This window comes from Equus przewalskii, chromosome 11 (assembly GCF_037783145.1).
Source record: "Equus przewalskii isolate Varuska chromosome 11, EquPr2, whole genome shotgun sequence".
Lineage (NCBI taxonomy): Eukaryota > Metazoa > Chordata > Mammalia > Perissodactyla > Equidae > Equus > Equus przewalskii.
Window position 1 is genome coordinate 3,283,580 of NC_091841.1, and position 18,747 is coordinate 3,302,326.

The 18,747-nt window shown below is 41.6% G+C and overlaps 1 long non-coding RNA gene across 2 annotated transcripts in view; it reads left to right on the forward strand.

Moving 5' to 3' along the window:
* Positions 1-2,552: 2,552 nt before the first annotated feature.
* The window catches only part of LOC139074453 (uncharacterized), a 42,333-nt gene continuing 26,138 nt past the window's right edge, over positions 2,553-18,747 (forward strand). Inside the window, exons 1-3 of one of the 2 annotated variants that reach the window (XR_011524073.1) lie at positions 2,553-2,650; positions 2,738-2,919; positions 7,152-7,238. This is a non-coding gene — a long non-coding RNA (uncharacterized lncRNA). Of the gene's footprint in view, positions 2,679-2,737; positions 2,920-7,151; positions 7,239-18,747 lie in introns of both variants that reach the window. The other variant, XR_011524074.1, reaches the window with a different exon arrangement.

Here is an 18,747-nt window from a genome sequence, read left to right on the forward strand (position 1 = left end):
ACCCCATGGCCGAGTCAAGTTGACACATAAAATTAATCATCACGTAGTCTCTGCTTTAAAGGAGCCGGCTGGTGACAAATGGAGATTCTTCAGGCACATGAGCAGCCATAATACAAAGAGGAGAGTCAAAGTGCCTCAGGATGGTTATCTGTAAGGTGTTGCAGGATTTTAGAGGAGGGGAAAGACCACTCTCAATCGTGAAGCTCTAGAAAGCTTTCGAATGGGACCTTAATGGGTGAGATTGTTAGAGCAGTTGGTCTCAAATGCGAGCATGCGTCAGAATCACTTGGAAAACTTATTAAAACACAGGTTGCTGGGTCCCACCGCCAGAGTCTTCTATTCAGTAGATCTGGCGTAGGGCCTAAGAATGTGCATTTTTAGCAAATTCTCAGGTGATTCTGATGCGGCTGGTCCGGGTGCCATGACAAGCACTGCTGCAGACGTGTAAAGATGATGATGGTGGGGAGCATCCTCTCTCCTCCCTCAGGTTACTTTAGGTCACAATGCAGATGTCACTTTCTGAGAGATGCTCCTCCTTTAAGATAAAACAATGTTTGTCATTTTCACCCTGCTGGTTTTCTTCCTATTACTTATCATCACCATCACAGGGATGGCTGTCTATCTATCCTTCTGGAATGTAAGTTCCATGAGGGTAGAAACTCTAGGCTCCATAAATAAATGTTTGTCCAGTGAGAGAATGAATGATCTTCCAGGTCCCATGTAGCTGAAAGTTCTTTAACTCTTCTGACTTTGTTCCTGAAATGCTAAGCCAGTTACTTCATCCTGAGCACGGTTATTTAAATAGAATTAGATCATTCGAGTTAGTTATTTGAGAGGGGTTTTTCATTTTTACAACAAGATGTTCTGGCCAACACAGCCTATGCAGAACAGAAGATAATTTGGAGTTTCCTTAAGCAGTGGAGAAATGCTCATAAAGTAATTAGGATGGTTTAAATTCATTTAATTCTTAATATTTCCATTTTTGAATAAATATTTCATGCATTGCTCTTCAGCGAGGCAAAGAGCCAGGAAATTTCAGCAATAATATGTGTATAAAATTTCTTTTTTCCCTGCAGTAGCACATTTTGAAAGATATCTCGACAGGTTATGACAAGTAGAACAGGAAAATATTATTTTAATTTCCCTGGGTCAATTATTTAGAATTACTGAAAAATATACTTAAATCACACTTTATCAGTGTGATCCACTCTGAAGAGGAGGGTAGGTGAGAAAGGGCTAGACTGGTTTATCATAATTAAGTTTGTGCCCAAAATGCCAAAACAAATCAAATGCATTGAACACATCTGTCTTGCGGCTACTGGATACAAGCGTGGAAAGGGGGATCGAGCCTGTCTAAATGAGGCTTGCTGCTTTGTAGCAGGTGGTAAAATCTAACGAAAATTTCAAGCAAAGTGCATCTTATGAGCTATTTTCCTAAATTTTCCCCTTAGAAACAGATGTCACGTAATTAACAGTAATGAAAACTTTGAACGTGTGGAAGGACATTTTGAATAAGCAGAAATTCATTTTAGTTGTTGAGTCTGATTACACTGCAGGTCTCTACCCTAGTTCTGTCCCCTCTACACAAGACTAGCAAGGTAGGAATGGGGTCTGGACAGGGGGTACATGCTGTAAGTGGAGTGGTGCAGGGGGTGGTCAGCTCATCTTGCTTTGCCTGGGACTGTCCCAGTTTTAGCACTGACCATCTTGAATCCTGGAAGATCTCTCTGTGCTAGGTTAACTTGGACAACTGGTCACCCTGGAAACAGGTTGGCTCCTTTATTAGGTGATGACACCGTATTATAGAGGCAGGAAACAGAGACTGGATGGCCAGCTCCCTGCCTTGGTGAAGAGTGATTTCTGCACAGGTGGGTCAAGCTCTAATGGGCCTTCCAGGCCAACTGGCCGCCATCTTCTCATTCTATAAACAGATAAACTCTGACTAAAGGAGCCAAATGACTAATTACGTATAAGTAAAGTAGCGTTTTTCTTGTGCTATTTCCTATTTTATTTTAAGCTTAAAAAAAGATGGACGACCTTAGGAGTTTTATTCTAACAGTTGACAATATTTGTTTTTTAAGATCATGATTGGGGGCCAGCTCCGTGGCCGAGTGGTTAAGTTCACGCGCTCTGCTGCGGGGGCCCAGGGTTTGGATCCTGGGCGCGGACATGGCACCGCTCGTCAGGCCACGTTGAAGTGGCGTCCCACATCCCACAACTGGAAGGACATGCAACTAAGAAGTACAACTGGGTACAGGGGGGTTTGGGGAGATAAAGCAGAAAAAAAAAAAGATCATGATTACTTGACAAATAAGTCACTCTCCTGCCAAACTGGTGTTTAAATCTCCTAAACTTATACCAAGACTTTTTTACTTTTGTTGGTAAAAATACTATTTTAATTGTGTGTGTGCATGTGTATGTGTGTGTGTGTGTGTGAGAGAACAAATAATATACAATAGTATACTATTTTCTTTGAAATTTCCTCATTTCTTACCCCTACTATTGATGCTTCTCAACTGACTCAAAGGCTAAGAACCTTTCATTCCGGAGGCCAATTAACTGCCGCTCATTTGTCTGTTGCCCTGGGGGCAATGGGGGAGGGGAGGGCACAGAGGAGTCTCAGACTGTAGCCTGCACCCACAGCCACGGGGTGAGAGAAGTGGGAGGTTTTGAGTGAGGTGAGTGGGGGGCCGCGCAGCCTGCATGGACACTGACACCTACTTTTTCTTCTTCCCAGCACCCTAGCTAACGGTCAATAAGCAACTGGATTTTTAGCTGAAGTCTTGTGTCTGCTCTCAAAAGGAGGAAGCGGTTCCTTGGACAGTCAGTGTGTGTCACAAGAGTGTAAACTGCCTACTCAGCATTAACTCTCTCCTTGTTCTTCGTGTTCACATTCCTAATTTTGTTTGAGGCAGCAATGTGAGTAGTTTAAGACACACCATTTCACAGTCTCACCGGGTTGGGTGGCTGTGTGGTAAAGTTCTGACCAGTGAGGTACAGGCAGAAAAGCCTCTCCCCTTCCTCTTTCTTCCCATTGGAAAGGGGTTATAATGCCTGGAGATGCAGCAGCCACATTGTGAGCAAGAGACAACAGGCATGATGAAAAGGCCAAGAAGTGTCACTCCAGTCTTGGCAGTGTTAAGCTGGTGGACTAACACCTACTCCCAGAATTTTTGTTAAATGAAATGACTTGGTTAAGCATGTTAGGAGCTATAGTGGTAGGGTTTTCTGTTTCTTACAAGTAATTGCTTCCTAACTGACCAGGATGGCATGAGATAGTGGAGAGAATGCTATAGCAGGAAGCCAGAAAACTGTTTCTTAGGCTTCTTTTTCCTGCTTTCTTTTTTCCCCTTGGAAACTTACCTTAAGATGTTCCCTTTAAACCAAGTCCTCAGTTGCCTTGTTTTGTTGTGTGGCACACAGTAGGACCTCTATCAATATGGTTAACTTTGCAAAATAGTATAAAAAGTAACTTACTATCCTAGTAAACATGGCTGAGCCCGATGATCTTGGAGACACCTTTTAGGTCTAAGATGTTAATCCAATCCCAAGTCATTTCTGAAACAGAATTTGGTATTTCAAGGAAAATTGGTGTGTGTTTGGGTGTATGTACGTGTTGCATGTATGATGTTTAGAATTAAAAGATAAAAATAGGGGCCAGCCCCATGGCTGAGTGGTTAAGTTTGTGTGCTCTGTTTAGGCGGCCCAGGGTTTCACAGGTTCGGATCCTGGGCACAGACATGTCACCACTCATCAGGCCATGCTGAGGTGGCATCCCACATAGCACAACCAGAAGAACCTACAACTAGAATATACAACTATGTACTGGGGGGCTTTGGGGAGGAGAAGAAGATGAAAAAAGAAGATTGGCAACAGATGTTAGCTCAGGTGCCAATCTTTAAAAAAAAAGATGTTTTATTTAAAAAATGTATATGTATCTGTGTGTATACACACATAGGAAAGCCTATGACAGATAATAGCAATAATGACCTTCTTTTGGTTTAAACCAGAGCTGATTTTCCGTCTGCTCCTTACTGCGTTTCTCTGGCAAAGATGCTTGTCTTCTCTGGCTGCATTGGGTTCAGTTACGGCAACTCTATGATGTAGTTTGCCTTTCTACCCAAGATTTCTGTTAAAATTGATTGATGTTGATGAATTGCATCGAGCTTCATGGAGACGTAGGATTATTGCAACCTAGGGAAGGAGGGGCCATGCTGTGTGATCAAGACAGATGAGTTTATAGCAGAATCTTTAACAGAGTCTTTAACAGAAATCTCCAATTTTTGTGTTCCTAAGCTGCATCTGTACATGGACCCGAGTTCTTGATCTTCATGCCCCACGGCACAGTGGAGCTAAAATGCAATGAACTGGAAGGACTGCGCTTTGGGTCTATGTGATGTCAGGGCTGTTGCCTGGACACAGAAGCAGGCAGGGCTTGGTGACTTCTTAGAGGTCATAAAATCCATCCACACCAGAGATGACCTCGATGTCATCCAGGATGCCAGGCCGCTGTTCAGTATAATTAACTCCAACCAGTGGGAATTCTCAAGAGGGGCAGCCTCTTCCTCCATATTGATGAGCTGTTGAAGAAAAAGAACTGCTTATCAAGATAATTATCAGTGTGCTGCCAATAATTCAGTGACGCTTTGAAGATATTTGTCAGTGTAGTTGTTTTGCAATAGAAGGAAAAAATGGTTGATTGTCATAGTTCTTCAAGCTGAGAAACAAAATGACAGAGATCATTTCAGTTTCTTATCCCTGCCCAGCCTGCTCATAAACTCCTTTATGTCCCTCTACCTCCTGTTCCACCACCAGCGCACCCTCCATTTGATATTAATATTTTTCATGGGGCGGCTGGCTCCCTTCCTCTTGTTCTCCCCGTCATGGGCTGGCTACACAGTTGATTTACCTCTGGTTTCATCTTTAGAGTTCCAGCTGGAACTTCTGCTCTTGCAGTCAGTCCCCGAAGGTAGGGTAATGGAAGCAGCTAGGACAGTCACTTTAAAGGCATCTTCACCCTCTTGGCGAGACAGGATGCAAGTAAACGTGTGTGAAGAAGAATCTGCATGATATTTCTTATATTACTGTGAGATTAGAAGGGAACTTTGGATTCAGGTCATTGGAGCCCATTCTTCTTTTTTTTCCCAATGAAGCATCTTTGTTTACATGAGTTTAAGTATCTTGTCAAGTGCACACGCCTTTAAAACTCAGCCATCATTGAGGTATGATGAGTTTGTTGGAGCTCGTGGAGAACGTTTATCAAACTTTTTATGTTGAGTGTTTTCTTTGTACTTTATGTCATTTTATTGTCTGTTTCAAGAATGCTGGACCCAAACCATGAATCAAGAATGTTATATCATCCTGGAAGGCAATATTGAGCAGAAGTTAAAAGCACAGGCTTAAAAAAATTATATATGCATGACTTCAGTGTCTGATTCTGCCTCTTCCTAGTTGTCTGGTTTTAGGTGAGATACATAACCTGCCTGGGCCATAACTTTAAAATGGGGAAAATAGTTCCTATCCCCTGGGATACTTGCTAAGGGGTAAAATGAGATAATGTAGGAATAGCAGTTAACACAGGCCTTGACATAGAAGAAGAACTTAGTAAATGGTGTGTGTGTGTGTATGTGTCTGTGTCTGTGGGCTCCCTCATAACAAAGAATTTGGAAATAAATTGGTGTCTAGGTTACACACTCATACGTTTACTTAGTCTTGTTAGCATTGTGCAATTTTTGTAACTATAAGTATGTTTCTATGCCTATATAAATGTGAATATATATGGGAACTTTATTTCTATTTAGCATCTGGTAGCAAGTTGCCATGTGGTATAAATTTCCAACTTTTCTTTAAATTATCCCATATGCATTTAATTACTCTTATTTTCTCTAGTCCGTCCTTCACAACAGACTAGTTTCGTTTTTTTCAAAGCATAAATATTCTATATGCCAAAACCTTCATTAATTCCATAGCCCCTCACAGTAAGCGCTGCCTCAGCAGCATGGCACGCTTCCAGTTGGCTCTAACTCAGAATTCTAGTCTCATCACCTTCCATTTAGGCTTCCCCCACTAATTTCACGCCAGGATCTAGCCTCTTGCTGTCCTCAAACACATCTTACTCTTTCATATCTCCATGCCCTTGCATGAACTATTTCCTCCATCCGAACACCTTCCACCTTTTCCTCACAAGGTTTGCGAAACCCTAATCCTACTTGAGGTCCAGCTAACATGTCACTCCTTTCCCCACAATTTTCATCTCCTAGAGGTTCTCATTTCTGTACCTTTGTCATAGCTCCCGTTTCATTGGATTGTAATCATTTGTTATGGGAGTTTCTCCTCCACTAGATTGAACTCATGTGTATCTGCAGTGCCTAACACAGAGCCAGCAATGTGGCAGGATTCCAGGACATATTTTTGCTGAATATCGGAAGGAGTGTGTGTAAGCATAAAACATAGAACATAATGTTCACATTAAAACAACAACAAGCGATATATGATTTCTTCTGTTTTTAACCAATAATAAATAGATACAATTCACTTTTACTTCATTATTAAATAAATATTACAGCATGTACTTTAAAGGTATCTGGTAGACTTTAGCAGTACTGTCTCTCAATAGAATTTGTGCAACGATGGAAACATCTATGTTGTCCAGTGTGGTAGCCACTAGCCACGTGTGGCTCTTGAGCACTTGGAGTGGCTAGATCAACCAAGGAACTTAATTTGTAATCTTATTTAATTTTAATTAATTTAAATTTGAATGGCCATATGTGGCCAGTGCCTGCTGTATTGAAGAGTGAAGCTCTATAGTACTTTGTGAAAAATTCTCAGAGTTCACGTACAGGTTCAAGGGTTATTTTAAGGACGCCCTGGATTCAGGAAGTAAATTGGTATCATCACTTGAGTCATCTGAAACACAAAACAGAATCCATCTGAGTTTACGAATTATTTTTATTTATATGAAATGTTAACTCACTTTTAAAAATTATTCTATTTTGCTTAGCTTCATTAAATATTGCATGATAGGGACCAAACTAGGGAAGCAATATTTGTGTTCATTCAAATAGAATTAACCTTTCTTTTCCTCCCTCAGGATTGGTTAAACGATTTGGTTTCTAAGCTCATGCTAATAGGTAATTTCTTTGGTTCTACAGAGCACAACAACAAACAGGCGCATTCCAGTACCGGGAAGGTGCTATTCAGTGGTACAGGACTCCAAGGGGCGGCTCAGTAAAGCAGAGGTCAGTGTCATCTCTTGTTCCATTGGTGCGCCATTTGACCCTGCGAAGCGATAATTTCCTCAATTGCACCCTAGTCTGAGTGTTAATTCAGCTTCCAGAGATTTCTGATTTAATGTCAAGAAGTAGATTTTACCCTATGAAACCTAGGTCTACAAATTTTATTTCCTTTAAATGTCTAGATTAAGAAATCACAGCTTTCAAAGTGCAACTGCAAATTAATAGACGGAGGAGTCGTCAACCATGAATCGGCTGACCAAACTGCATATGTGTGAAGTTTTTTTCAGATGCTAAGAATCCTTTGACTCAGTTTCTGGGAAACTAGAAGCAAGGTTTGGTGATCAATTTCAGTATTAACTATCTCAGGAGGCTAGTTATATCTGCTTCTTTATTCATTTTAATTTCATTGGTCTTCTTTCATTTTTATTGCCTTGTTTCATAACGTGGTTGGTTTTGTAAGCTGTAGCTGGTAGTTGCAAATTTCTCCTCTCCACACTTAGAAGTGCAGAAAAAATGCATTTCTTTTGTGACTTTACTGACTAATAATATCCCATATGAGGCTCACATTTTGCATGAGATAAAGGGAATTTATTCAGTCCAATGTGGAAAGTTTAATAGTCCCTTTAAGTAGAAGTAGATTCTGAGGTCCTCATTTTTTCTGATTTTCACAGCTCCTCTATTTTTCTCCTTTCCCAGAAGCTACTGGGTGTGTAAGTGAGTGTGGCTTACATGGCCTCAAGTGGAGGTACTGCTTGTGAAGTCATGGGGTCGGGTTCTACATGCTCTTTCTGTAGGAGGAGAGCAGCTGTCGAGGGGCTGAGAGGGCTGCTCTTTGGGCTGGTGAGTGTGCTGATGGGTGACAGGTCCCATCTGTTGGAAGAGAATGCCCTTCTCTGCTCTCGATTGCCGTGAAAGCGATTTTCCCAAAGCACATGCTGTGGTCACTTGCCTCCCCCGCCCCATTCCCTCCTGCAGAGGTGGAGCGAGGGGCCTGGCTGGAAGGCAGCAGTTTTCTTCATTGGAGAGAATTTAGGCAACGTCTGGAGTGTGAGCCCTGTGCTCCTTCTCAACAGGAAGCAATGTCTAGGGCAGGTAGGTGGGCCTTGCACACTCATACTCTTCTGTGTGTGCTGTCTCAAGTCTGAACACGGACCTGAGTGGGGAGTTACCAGGACCGTTTGGCTCTCACACCAAGTTGCATTCTTTGATGTATCTGCACCACTACTGAAAGGGATGTGTCAAACTCCATCTTTACTCTTCCATTGTATTTCTCAGACTCTAGATCCTGGATGGGTGGGTGGGGTTAGGAAGAGGGATGCCACTAAGATACTCCCGACATACTACAGTGTCCTTCTCAAAAATATGAAGAAATAAAAAGACTTTGGAAAGACTTTTGGGAAGTTAGAAAGATGAATTACTTGACCTTAACTTTAACACTTTCTTTCTTCCTTCTTTCTGTCCTCTTGCTTCATTTTTCTTTTTTTCATTTCGGTTAATGCCCAATTTAGATTATTTGCTCAGGCTTTGGCCAATGGAAGGAATGTATCCCTGTTGCATTTCTCAGACAGATCTGAGGGCCGCTGGTAGGTCTTTGGCTTTGGGATGGTAAGCTTTGACCTTTGTCAGGGGTCAGGACAGGACTGATCCGGAAATGAGGTGCTCATCTCCCTTTGCATTCTTCCGTTGACTTCACTGACACTCTCTCCCCACCATTACACGCAGATTTTGCTTGTGAATCTTAGAGAATCAGATGGCAGCTTTACAGAGATGAATGAACTTTGTTCATGAACAAAAGAAAATGAGACCCCTGCTGTGTTGGTATCAATCTCATCTTGGATAGAGGAGCAGGAAACTTGAAAAATCATCACAGATTCAAAGCCCAACAGAAGAAAAAGATCCTTAAAGAAAGTTGTGTCCAAGATACTTCACTCCTCAGAATTAGACTGGCACGAAACAAGAATGCCCACATTTGTGAATGCCATGAAAGTATTTTGCATGTTGTTCTCATCTGTTTTGTGGGGGTGTTGTAATACTTACCTGACAGAGTTGTTTCTGACATTGAGTGAAACCATGTCGCAGAGAAGAATCATTTGAGCATGTGTGACTCACTCTTGTGCCTCTACAATAGGACAGATCACCGCCTGTCATTGTGTGATTGTGAGCATAGCGATTGAAACAAGGATTGTTAAGTTCACGAATGCCAGGAACTTGATGTATTTATAGGACCCTGTAGCATATTCTTTTGTAAAGCAAGCAATTCTTTTGTAATTTTAAGAGGCAATTCCTGATTTTTTTTATTTTTATGGTTTAGGTAGTTTACTGCATTTCAGTTTTCTTAAAAAAATGGCACCTATCTTCATTTTGCCTTTCCCAGTAATGAGTATGGATGTGCTATATTCTGTTGGGTTTAAGGAAGCACAGGCGTTTTTAGAGAAACTCTGCCATACTGGGCTTATTTCAGTGAGAGAGAAAATTCAGTTTAGCAAATTATTGTCTGTTTTGCAATAGATGATGGAAATGGCAGTGAGAAATGGACTGTCAGATTGGTGCTGGTCTGATGTGTCTTCCCAGCTACTATGTAAGCATTAATGAGCAGAGTGCAAAAACGAAGTTATTTTGAGGTGCAGTGCATGGTTACTTTAGAATAATATAGCCATCTACATTCAGGCTCAGGCAAATCAAACCTTGAGCTAAAGCTGCGTCCTGATTTTCTGAGCCATATGTGATGCTGAGAGTCACTCGAATTAAAATTCTGCAATGTGACACAATGGAAGAAATGATGAATTACCCGTTTCAGATCTGTTCCTCTACTGCCATTTCATCAAATGTCCAGATGAATAATTAGTAATCATAACTTCACCTTGGCAAGTATTTATTGAGCACCTATAGGTGCTTGGGACTGTGAAGGATACAAAAGCTTTCAGCAAGGTCTTTACCTCATGGACTGCAGCTGATAGGAAAGGACATGCTCACAAGAACAGTTAAGGAATGACATAAGAGTTTAAAATTAACTGTCCAAGAAATTGGTAGAAACAATAGTTTCTTTAAAGAGTTCAAAGGAAGTAGAGATTGCTGTGGGTTTAGGAAGCTGAAGAAAACTGGCTGTGAAGAATGGTAAGACAGTAGAGGTCAGGACGTGAGGATTAAATTCAGAGCAGGGGGAAGACAGAAGAGGTAAAGGGCGGATATAGGGCTACAGTAGGCTGATTAGCTTGGCGGGTGAAGAAAGCCTACGGGGCAGAGTCCTGATTGTGAGGTAAGACTGAGCCAGAGAGTAATGGGCAACTTTAACAAGTTCCTGAAAGCTAAATGGAGGATTTTTGCTTCCTTCTGTAGGCAGGTGTGAACCACTGGAGAAAGCCACTAGCCTTGTAGGCAGCCATTGTGGTTTTTGGGATGTGCGTGGGCATGAGTGAGTGTGTGCAGAGCTGTTCAAGATATTCACTGAGGAACAAGAGGTGGAGTGCTCTATTGTGGGGGGCAATTCTGGATTAAGTTTCTAGGAAATGCTCTTTCAGACCAAGGAGTGGGGATAGCAGTGACTGGCAAAAGAAAGCCAGCAAGGTGGTTTACTCACTATGGAGCGTCTTCCTAAGGTAAAGAGAAACCTCCATGGATGACTTTGGTTCTTTGCCAAGAAAGAAAAATCTAAAGACCCAGTCATATGAGGAGTGTTCTTGTGGTTGCAACCTAACTTATGTGGCCAGTTTCTCCACTGGCTTTTCACTGAATTACAATCATCTTGAGGTTGCCTATCTCCAGCCCAAGAAAGACAATCGGCATAGAAAAGGTTAAGAAGGGAGCTTTCCTTGGAACTTCAAACAGTTACCAAGCCAGTAGGCTTAATATATACTTTTATAATCTCATTTTCTTCATAAACCTAAAATAACTCCTTAATTCCAACTTTACTCTTGGTAAGTCCCTTTATGGATCAGAACCCACTTTGTCTGTCTACCTGTCTGTCTGTCTATCTATCTATCTTTCTATATACCATCTCATCGAGTTTCCAGTATTATAGATTTCTATTCTTTATTTTAGTTGGGCTAGTCTCCACACTAAATTCTATGACACCATAACTGTTCCTGTTTCCATGGACCCATCGTTGTTTCCTTAGCCTGGAAAGTGCCCAATTTTAAACTTGGATTCAAATCCTACTCATTCTCCAAAAATCCATCTGAACCCCCACCTGCTCCATGAATTTTTCTGCCTCAATTTGAACCTGGAATGATATCTATTTTCTCTGGATCTTTAAAGGACTTGAAAAACATAGAGTATAGGATTAGAAAGGACCAAACCATTAGAATGCAGAAGACTCTAGAACATACTGAGTTATAGACTTTGTAATTGTACTTCTAGTTCTATTTTAAAAGGATCAAGACTATTAACTTGCAGGGGTCCAGCCTCTGTTTAATATATGTCTAGTGGCAGGGAAACGTCAGCCCCTTCCTTTTGTCTCAGAGGGGTTTTTCTTGTCTTCCTGTTAGACTATAGGGGCAAGGCAGAGAATATGCTTATATGTCTTTACATTGGGTGATGCATCACAAATTTATTGAGCAGCAACTGTCTTTCAGGAATGGTACCAACGACTGGAAATTCTAAGATAAAAAAACATAGTCCCTTACTACAAGGTGCTCATAATGTACTGTGAAAGTGAGCCTGGTCCGTAATAGGTGATCAATAAACGTTTGTTGAAAAAGCAAGAAGAGTCAAGAAATCCCACTGTTATGACTGACTCTTTAGAATACGGTCTCCTGGGTTAGGCTGCTTGGCTTTAATTCTTGGCTCTGACATTAGCTGTTTACTAAACTGTCTCAGTTGCCTCATTATAAAATACAATATTAGATGTGAATGAGACAATGTATATAAAGTACTTTATACAGTGTCTGACTCATAGGCTCGCCATAAACATGATGATGATGATGACAATAATGAATTTGACTTATTGGATAGTGGCACGTGCAAAATGCTGTGGGAACACAGAAGAGGGGCATTCCACTCAGACCAATGCGCAGCAGGGCGAGAGGGGGTGGCTAGTCAGAAAGAGACTGACCAGTGCACAGGGGGGTGAGAGGGACTGACCAGTACACAGGAGTGTGAGAGGGACTGACCAGTGCACAGGGGGATGAGAGGGGCTGACCGGTGCACAGGGGGATGAGAGGGGCTGACCAGTGCACAGGGGGATGAGAGGGACTGACCAGTGCACAGGGGGATGAGAGGGACTGACCAGTACACAGGAGCGTGAGAGGGACTGACCAGTGCACAGGGGGGTGAGAGGGGCTGACCAGTACACAGGAGCGTGAGAGGGACTGACCAGTGCACAGGGGGATGAGAGGGGCTGACCAGTACACATGAGGGTGAGAGGGACTGACCAGTACACAGGAGGTGAGGCGGACTGGTCAGTATACAGGAGGTGAGGCGGACTGGTCAGTGAAGAGGTCTCTGAAGGGCAATGAGCTGTGCTGAACTTAGAGGAAAATGTCCTATAGTGATTGAGCAAAAATAGATTCGACCTTTGCAAACTGGAGGGTGGTAATGTTCTTGAGCTCCATCAGAGATGTCATCGGTAATACGACATTACTCTAAGAATTCCAGGGCAAGCACCTTCTGGAAATCGAAATAGTTACCGTGTATTAGCTCTGTGTTCAGTGTTTTTGTAAGAAATGTCTGAGAATATGTATAAATAAGAAGGATGAACAGTTCGGAAAAACGCTGGGCGACAGATCAATTGCTCACCAGCACCTGCACTTCTAAGATGCTATTAAATGCAGAGTCTTAGTGCTGTTGTCTATACTGAGCTCCTGCGCTTACCGGGAAAAAAATACCCTCAGAAGAAAAAGCCTAGACGACCAGATGGAGGATTTTCTATTTTCTTTAATCACATGTGGAGTTTTACTGTTGATTTCACTTTCAACCACTGGGGTAGAAGTTGCTATTTCTACACTTTTCTGGGCAGTGTTAAATACTCTCTTTTCTGGATACCTCATTTGCTGGCTGTCACACAAAGCATTTTTGAAACGAATACACAGTTTTATAGGTTGTAGCTTTTGAAGGTCAAAAATGGATAATTGTTATTTTAGTAAAGGCATAGAGTGCTGTCCAGCCACATTAATGTATGCCCTGTTAAAATTGATACTCAAACTCTTTAAAAGTATCTTAGAACAATGTGCACAGTGTGATCCCATTTTTGTAACATAATGTATGCATACACAAATATTTTAATGTATGTATGTACACATACAATCACAGAAAAAGTTTCAGAAGGGTGCACAGAGGTGCAGTCGATCACCCCAAGAACTGTGATTAGGCAGAGTAGATGGGCTACCATTTTCATAATTTGTATGCTTTGAATTATATTAGTCAGGGTAGGCTATCTGCTCTAACAAATAGACCAAATACAGTTGATGGATCAAATAACATAGAAATTTAATTTTCCTTTGTGTAACCAAACTGAGCAGCTCCGGACAATGGGGAGGATAAGGAGCTCAGCTTCACACGATCATTCAGGAATCAGTTTGCAACATGTAGCTTACAAGACTTTCCTGGTACTGATGTCGCATCCAATCCTCTGGGCATTGATAGCCAAGTGGCAGAAGGGAAATGAGCATAGAAGATTATTCACTGGAGGTGTGGTGGTGGGAGTGGTGGTGGGAGTGTGTGTGTGAGTGTGTGTATGTGTGTGTTTAATGAGCTACGCCTGGAAATGGCACTTCTGCTCACATTCAGTTTGCTAAAACTGAGTTATGTGGCTGCATCTAATTGCAAGGAAGGCTGGGAAAAAGAGTCTGGCTGTGTTCCCAGGAAGAAGGGCAGGACAAAGGTTTTGGTGAACAGCTAGCAGTTTCTACCATCGTCAGGCTTTCTGGTCACCAAATATCTAGGTTCTCCCTTCTGTCCACATAGAGAACATACTTACCCTCTTCCCTATGGGAGATAACTCAATGTTCCACCCAAATGCTGTCTGAGATTCAAAGGCAGGGTCCCAGGGTGATGTACTGTCTTCTGAATCATATCCCGATGTGGTTGCTAACGGTCTGGTGACCTATGTCTGAAGAAGACAAATTCTAGAATTTTCATGGTTTCAGGTCTTATATTCAACTCTTTACTCCATTTTGAGTTAATTTTTGTTTATGGGACTACATCAAACTAAGAAACTTCTGCACAGCAAAGGAAACCATCAACAAAATGAAAAGACAACCTAACAACTGGGAGAAGATATTTGCAAACCGTATATCTGATCAGGTGTTAATATCCAAAATATGTAAAGAACTCATGCATTTCAACCCCCAAAATCTAACAACCCAAATAAAAACTGGGCAAAAGATCTGAACAGACATTTCCCCAAAGAAGATATACAGATGGCCAACAGGCATATGAAAAGATGCTCAACATCACTATCAGGGAAATACAACTCAAAACTACAGTGAGATGTCACCTTATGCCTGTCAGAATGGCTGTAATTAAGACAGGAAACAATAAGTGTTGGAGAGGATGTGGAGGGAAGGGAACCCTCATACACTGCTGGTGCCAGTGCAAACTGGTACAACCACTATGGAAAACGGTATGGAGGTTCCTCAAAAAATTAAGAATAGAAGTACCATGTGATCCAGCTATTCCACTGCTGGGTATTTATCCAAAGAACATGAAAACACAAATGCATAAAGATGCATGCACCCATCTGTTCATCGCAGCATTATTCACAATAGCCAAGACTTGGAAGCAATCTAGGTGCCCATTAAGGAACGGATGGATAAAGAAGATGTGGTATATATACACAATGGAATACTACTCAGCCATAAAAAGGATAAAATCTTGCCATTTGTGATAACACAGATGGACCTTGAGGGCATTATGCTAAGTGAAATAAGTCAGAGGGAGACAAACTATATGATTTCCCTTGTAAATGGAAGATAAAAACAAGAACAAACATAGAGACAGCGTTTGGATTGGTGGTTACTAGAGGGTTACCCCCCCCCCCCCTCTAGAGGACAATAGGGATGATTAGGCACATGTGTGTGGTAATGGATGGTAATTAGTCTTTGGGTGGTGAACATGATGTCATCTACACAGAAATCGAAATATAATGATGTACACCTGAAATTTATATAATGTTACAAACCAATGTTACTGCAATTAAAAAAACAGAAGACAAATTATCTTCTCCTCCCTTTGGTGACAACAAACACACACACACACATGATCTGATATTGAAGCTGGGATGGGGTAACTACAGTAATGACTCCCATCAGGAAGGAGAAGTGTGGGAGTCATGTGGCAATAACTGATTCAAGGCAATAATGAAACCCTGCTGGGCTGGCATTGTGAAAGCCCCCTTCACTGGCAGTACGGAAAGTTCCTTACATAAATCTTGATTCTGCCCCCTTGGAGGAACTCCGTTATACTGAATGACCCTGGTTCCTGGTTCTGGGTGCATCTTCCTTGTCTGTTATCCCCCATGGCCATATGTGAAGTTGGTGTTAAGGGTGGGCCTTTCTCAGTTTGCTCTCTGCCTGAGTCAATGTGGGGGTCTGAGACTGCTTTCAGGGCTTGAATAGTCAAAGCTTTTTTAGTTTATGCACAAGTTTCTTTGGTAGCATCACTTCCTCAAAAATTTGTCAGGTTTCTGATCTATTTGCTTCCAGTCACTTCCATGTGAGAGTAACCATACCCCGAATTCTTTCCCAAGATGTAATTCTCATGCCTCATCTCACTTCCCTAACCCAGCTCTTCTCTCCTTTGACTTACTGGGGGCTCTCTGGCGGCCGTTGGAAACTAAGAACTTAGGTGGAATGGAAACATACTTAGTATAATGTTTGCAACAGTGTCAAATAACTCTGTTTAACAATACAAATTAATGGATCCTTCAACGCCTATATTTAGTCCTATTTCCCATTGTTTGTGGTTCAGAAGCACTTCTGTGAAATCTGATTTTCTAGATTTCTCCATTCTCTTTCATTTCTGCTTGCAAATCAACCAATTCTTTCTTGAGTTCATCTGTTTCTTGTAAATCCTCCCTAAATGCAACAAGTAATAGTCAACATATTCTAATATTTGTTTTCAAACCACTTCCCCCGCAAATACAAGCATGGAAGGTGCTGGGCCTGCCTTACAAGAGAGAGGTTTTACCAAATGTCTCACCACTATATATCCTGGATCTTCATCTTTTGAGCCTCTGTTGAAAGTTTCTCTACCGTATGGTCTTGGCAGAGAAGCCAATGCCACACACGTTACAGTTTTGATATGGCAGATGCCACTTTAACGTATGCATGTGTGTATTCATTAAGGAGGTCTAATTTCTGTTACAAATAGATCCCAAGGTGTATAATGGTCCTAACACAATAGAAGGTTTTTCTTGCTTAAGTAAATAGTCTAATCTTGTTCCAGTTTAGCAGGGGGTGGGCTATGTTTGTCATGGTCATTTAGGGCTCCAGGCTGATGGAGGCTCTGCCACCTTCAACACTTAGCTTCCAAAGCAAAGTCCACCAGCAAAGGGGATAAGAGACAAAGGAGAATTTCATGAGAAGTTTTAATGGGCCAGGCTGGCATGTGGCATCTACCACTGAGCACACATTCTATTGGCTAAAACTTAGTCCTGTGGTCACACCCAGCTTCAAGAGAGGCTGGGAAATTTTGTCTGGCTGCAAGCCCAGGTAGAATAAGAGGACATAGATTTTCCTGAGCAGCTACCATATGTTGCTTGAATTTCTAAAAGTCCTGTATTTTTCTTGTAATAAAAAACCCTATTAAAATTTTTACTTATTTTTCTCACTTTGTGTTTGGCAATTTTTCTACTTGGAATTTACGAAAATAACTGGACAACTGAATAGTGAAATATGTACAAGGATATACTGCAGAATTGTCTATAAGAGATGGAAAATTTGCAATAGTTTAAGTGCTAAATCCTCAGAGACTGATTACTATGAGGCCTTTAGACAATGATGCAAAGAGCTGTATTCATTGATGTTAAAAGATATGTATGTCATATTAAGTGAACAAAGGATGTTACAGAACAATCTATATGATATGCTCTTTTCCTTGCATATTTGTGCGTCTTTATGCATTAAAGTTTGGAATAATATCAAGTTGGTAATAATGGTGATCAATGGGTGGTTGGATTATGAATAATTTTTATTTTTTTGTTAAGAATTAGGCACGTGCATGTGGTTATGGATTGCAATTAGTCTTTGGCTGGTGACCATGATGTAATCTACACAGAATTTGAAATATATTGCGATGTACACCTGAAAGTTATATAATGTTATAATCCAATATTACTGCAATAAAAAATAAAAAACAAGAATATCAGCATTGTCTATGTTTTGTATAGTGGTTTAGATTGCTTTGTTGACTGAAAGATCAATTCTGTTGAAACCTGCGGTGGAACAGCCCACTGGCAGGGATCTGCATTTCCTGCCCTTTTGTGGACATTCTCTCCCTGTGTCGTCATAGCCGGTAGGTAGGGAAACAGATGTCTGGTGTGGAATCCCCTGGATCCCTCTGCGTTTTCTTGATTCAAGTGTTCTCTAATTTCTCCCTCTGGCCCACTGAATAACTATCCAATAGTAGTGCAGCCCTTCATAAACACTTTCACATAATATTTTATTTAATCTCTACAATGATCCCAAAAAATGAGTGGTTATTTTTATGATCTGGGATCCAATTCAGAAAGATGACGTGACTTTGCCACCTGGTGAGAGCTGGGCCAGGGCCTTGAACCCAGGCCTTCTCTATGTAGGCCCTGCAGACTCCACCCTTGAAACTTTCAACCCTGGCTGTACCTTCAAATCACCTGGGCAATTCTCCAATTCTTTGGCCCCACCACAGAACAAGTAAAAAGCTAGTCGCTATTTTTTCTAACTCTCTAAGTGACTCTGATAAGAGTCAGCTGAGAGCATCTGTCCTGCCTGAGCCAGGCTGCCAAAGGACTCAAGCTACAGAAGGCTGCATTACGGGGAGCTGGAGACATTGCTTTTGTTCCGTTTCCGGTTGTGGGTGATAGAGAAACCTGAGAACTGAGGTAGGTGTTGGTAGGCTGGCAGAGAAAAGGAGAGAATACTAACTCTTGGATCTTGCAGTCAAGCAAAGGAGTAAAGAGGAAGGAAAAAATAAAAGGCCAAGGTGCTCATTTGAGCCCGAGAGGTGGTCCCAGTGGCTTAAGTTCTCTTCCTGAAGATTCTGGAGCAGCTGGAGGCAAATCCGTAGGAAGAGAAATTCCTCTCTCCTTGTGGTGTCCTCCTTCCCATGTCGGTCCTCCTGACCCCTCCTCTGCCGCATCCCACACGCCCAACATCAGGTTATCGACGTCGGTCATTCCCTTGGCACGTCCGTCTCCCTAGTCATCTTCTGCTTCACTTCTATATGAACGTGTTCTCAGGTAATTCACAAGGCAGGAAGATTCCACAGACAAATTTTAATTAAGGGACTATTGACTGATAATAGCTTATTACTATCCTCCTTCTTATGAGTATTTGTAGATTAATAAGACAGTTTGCAGAAATGAGTCTCCAAGATTGGA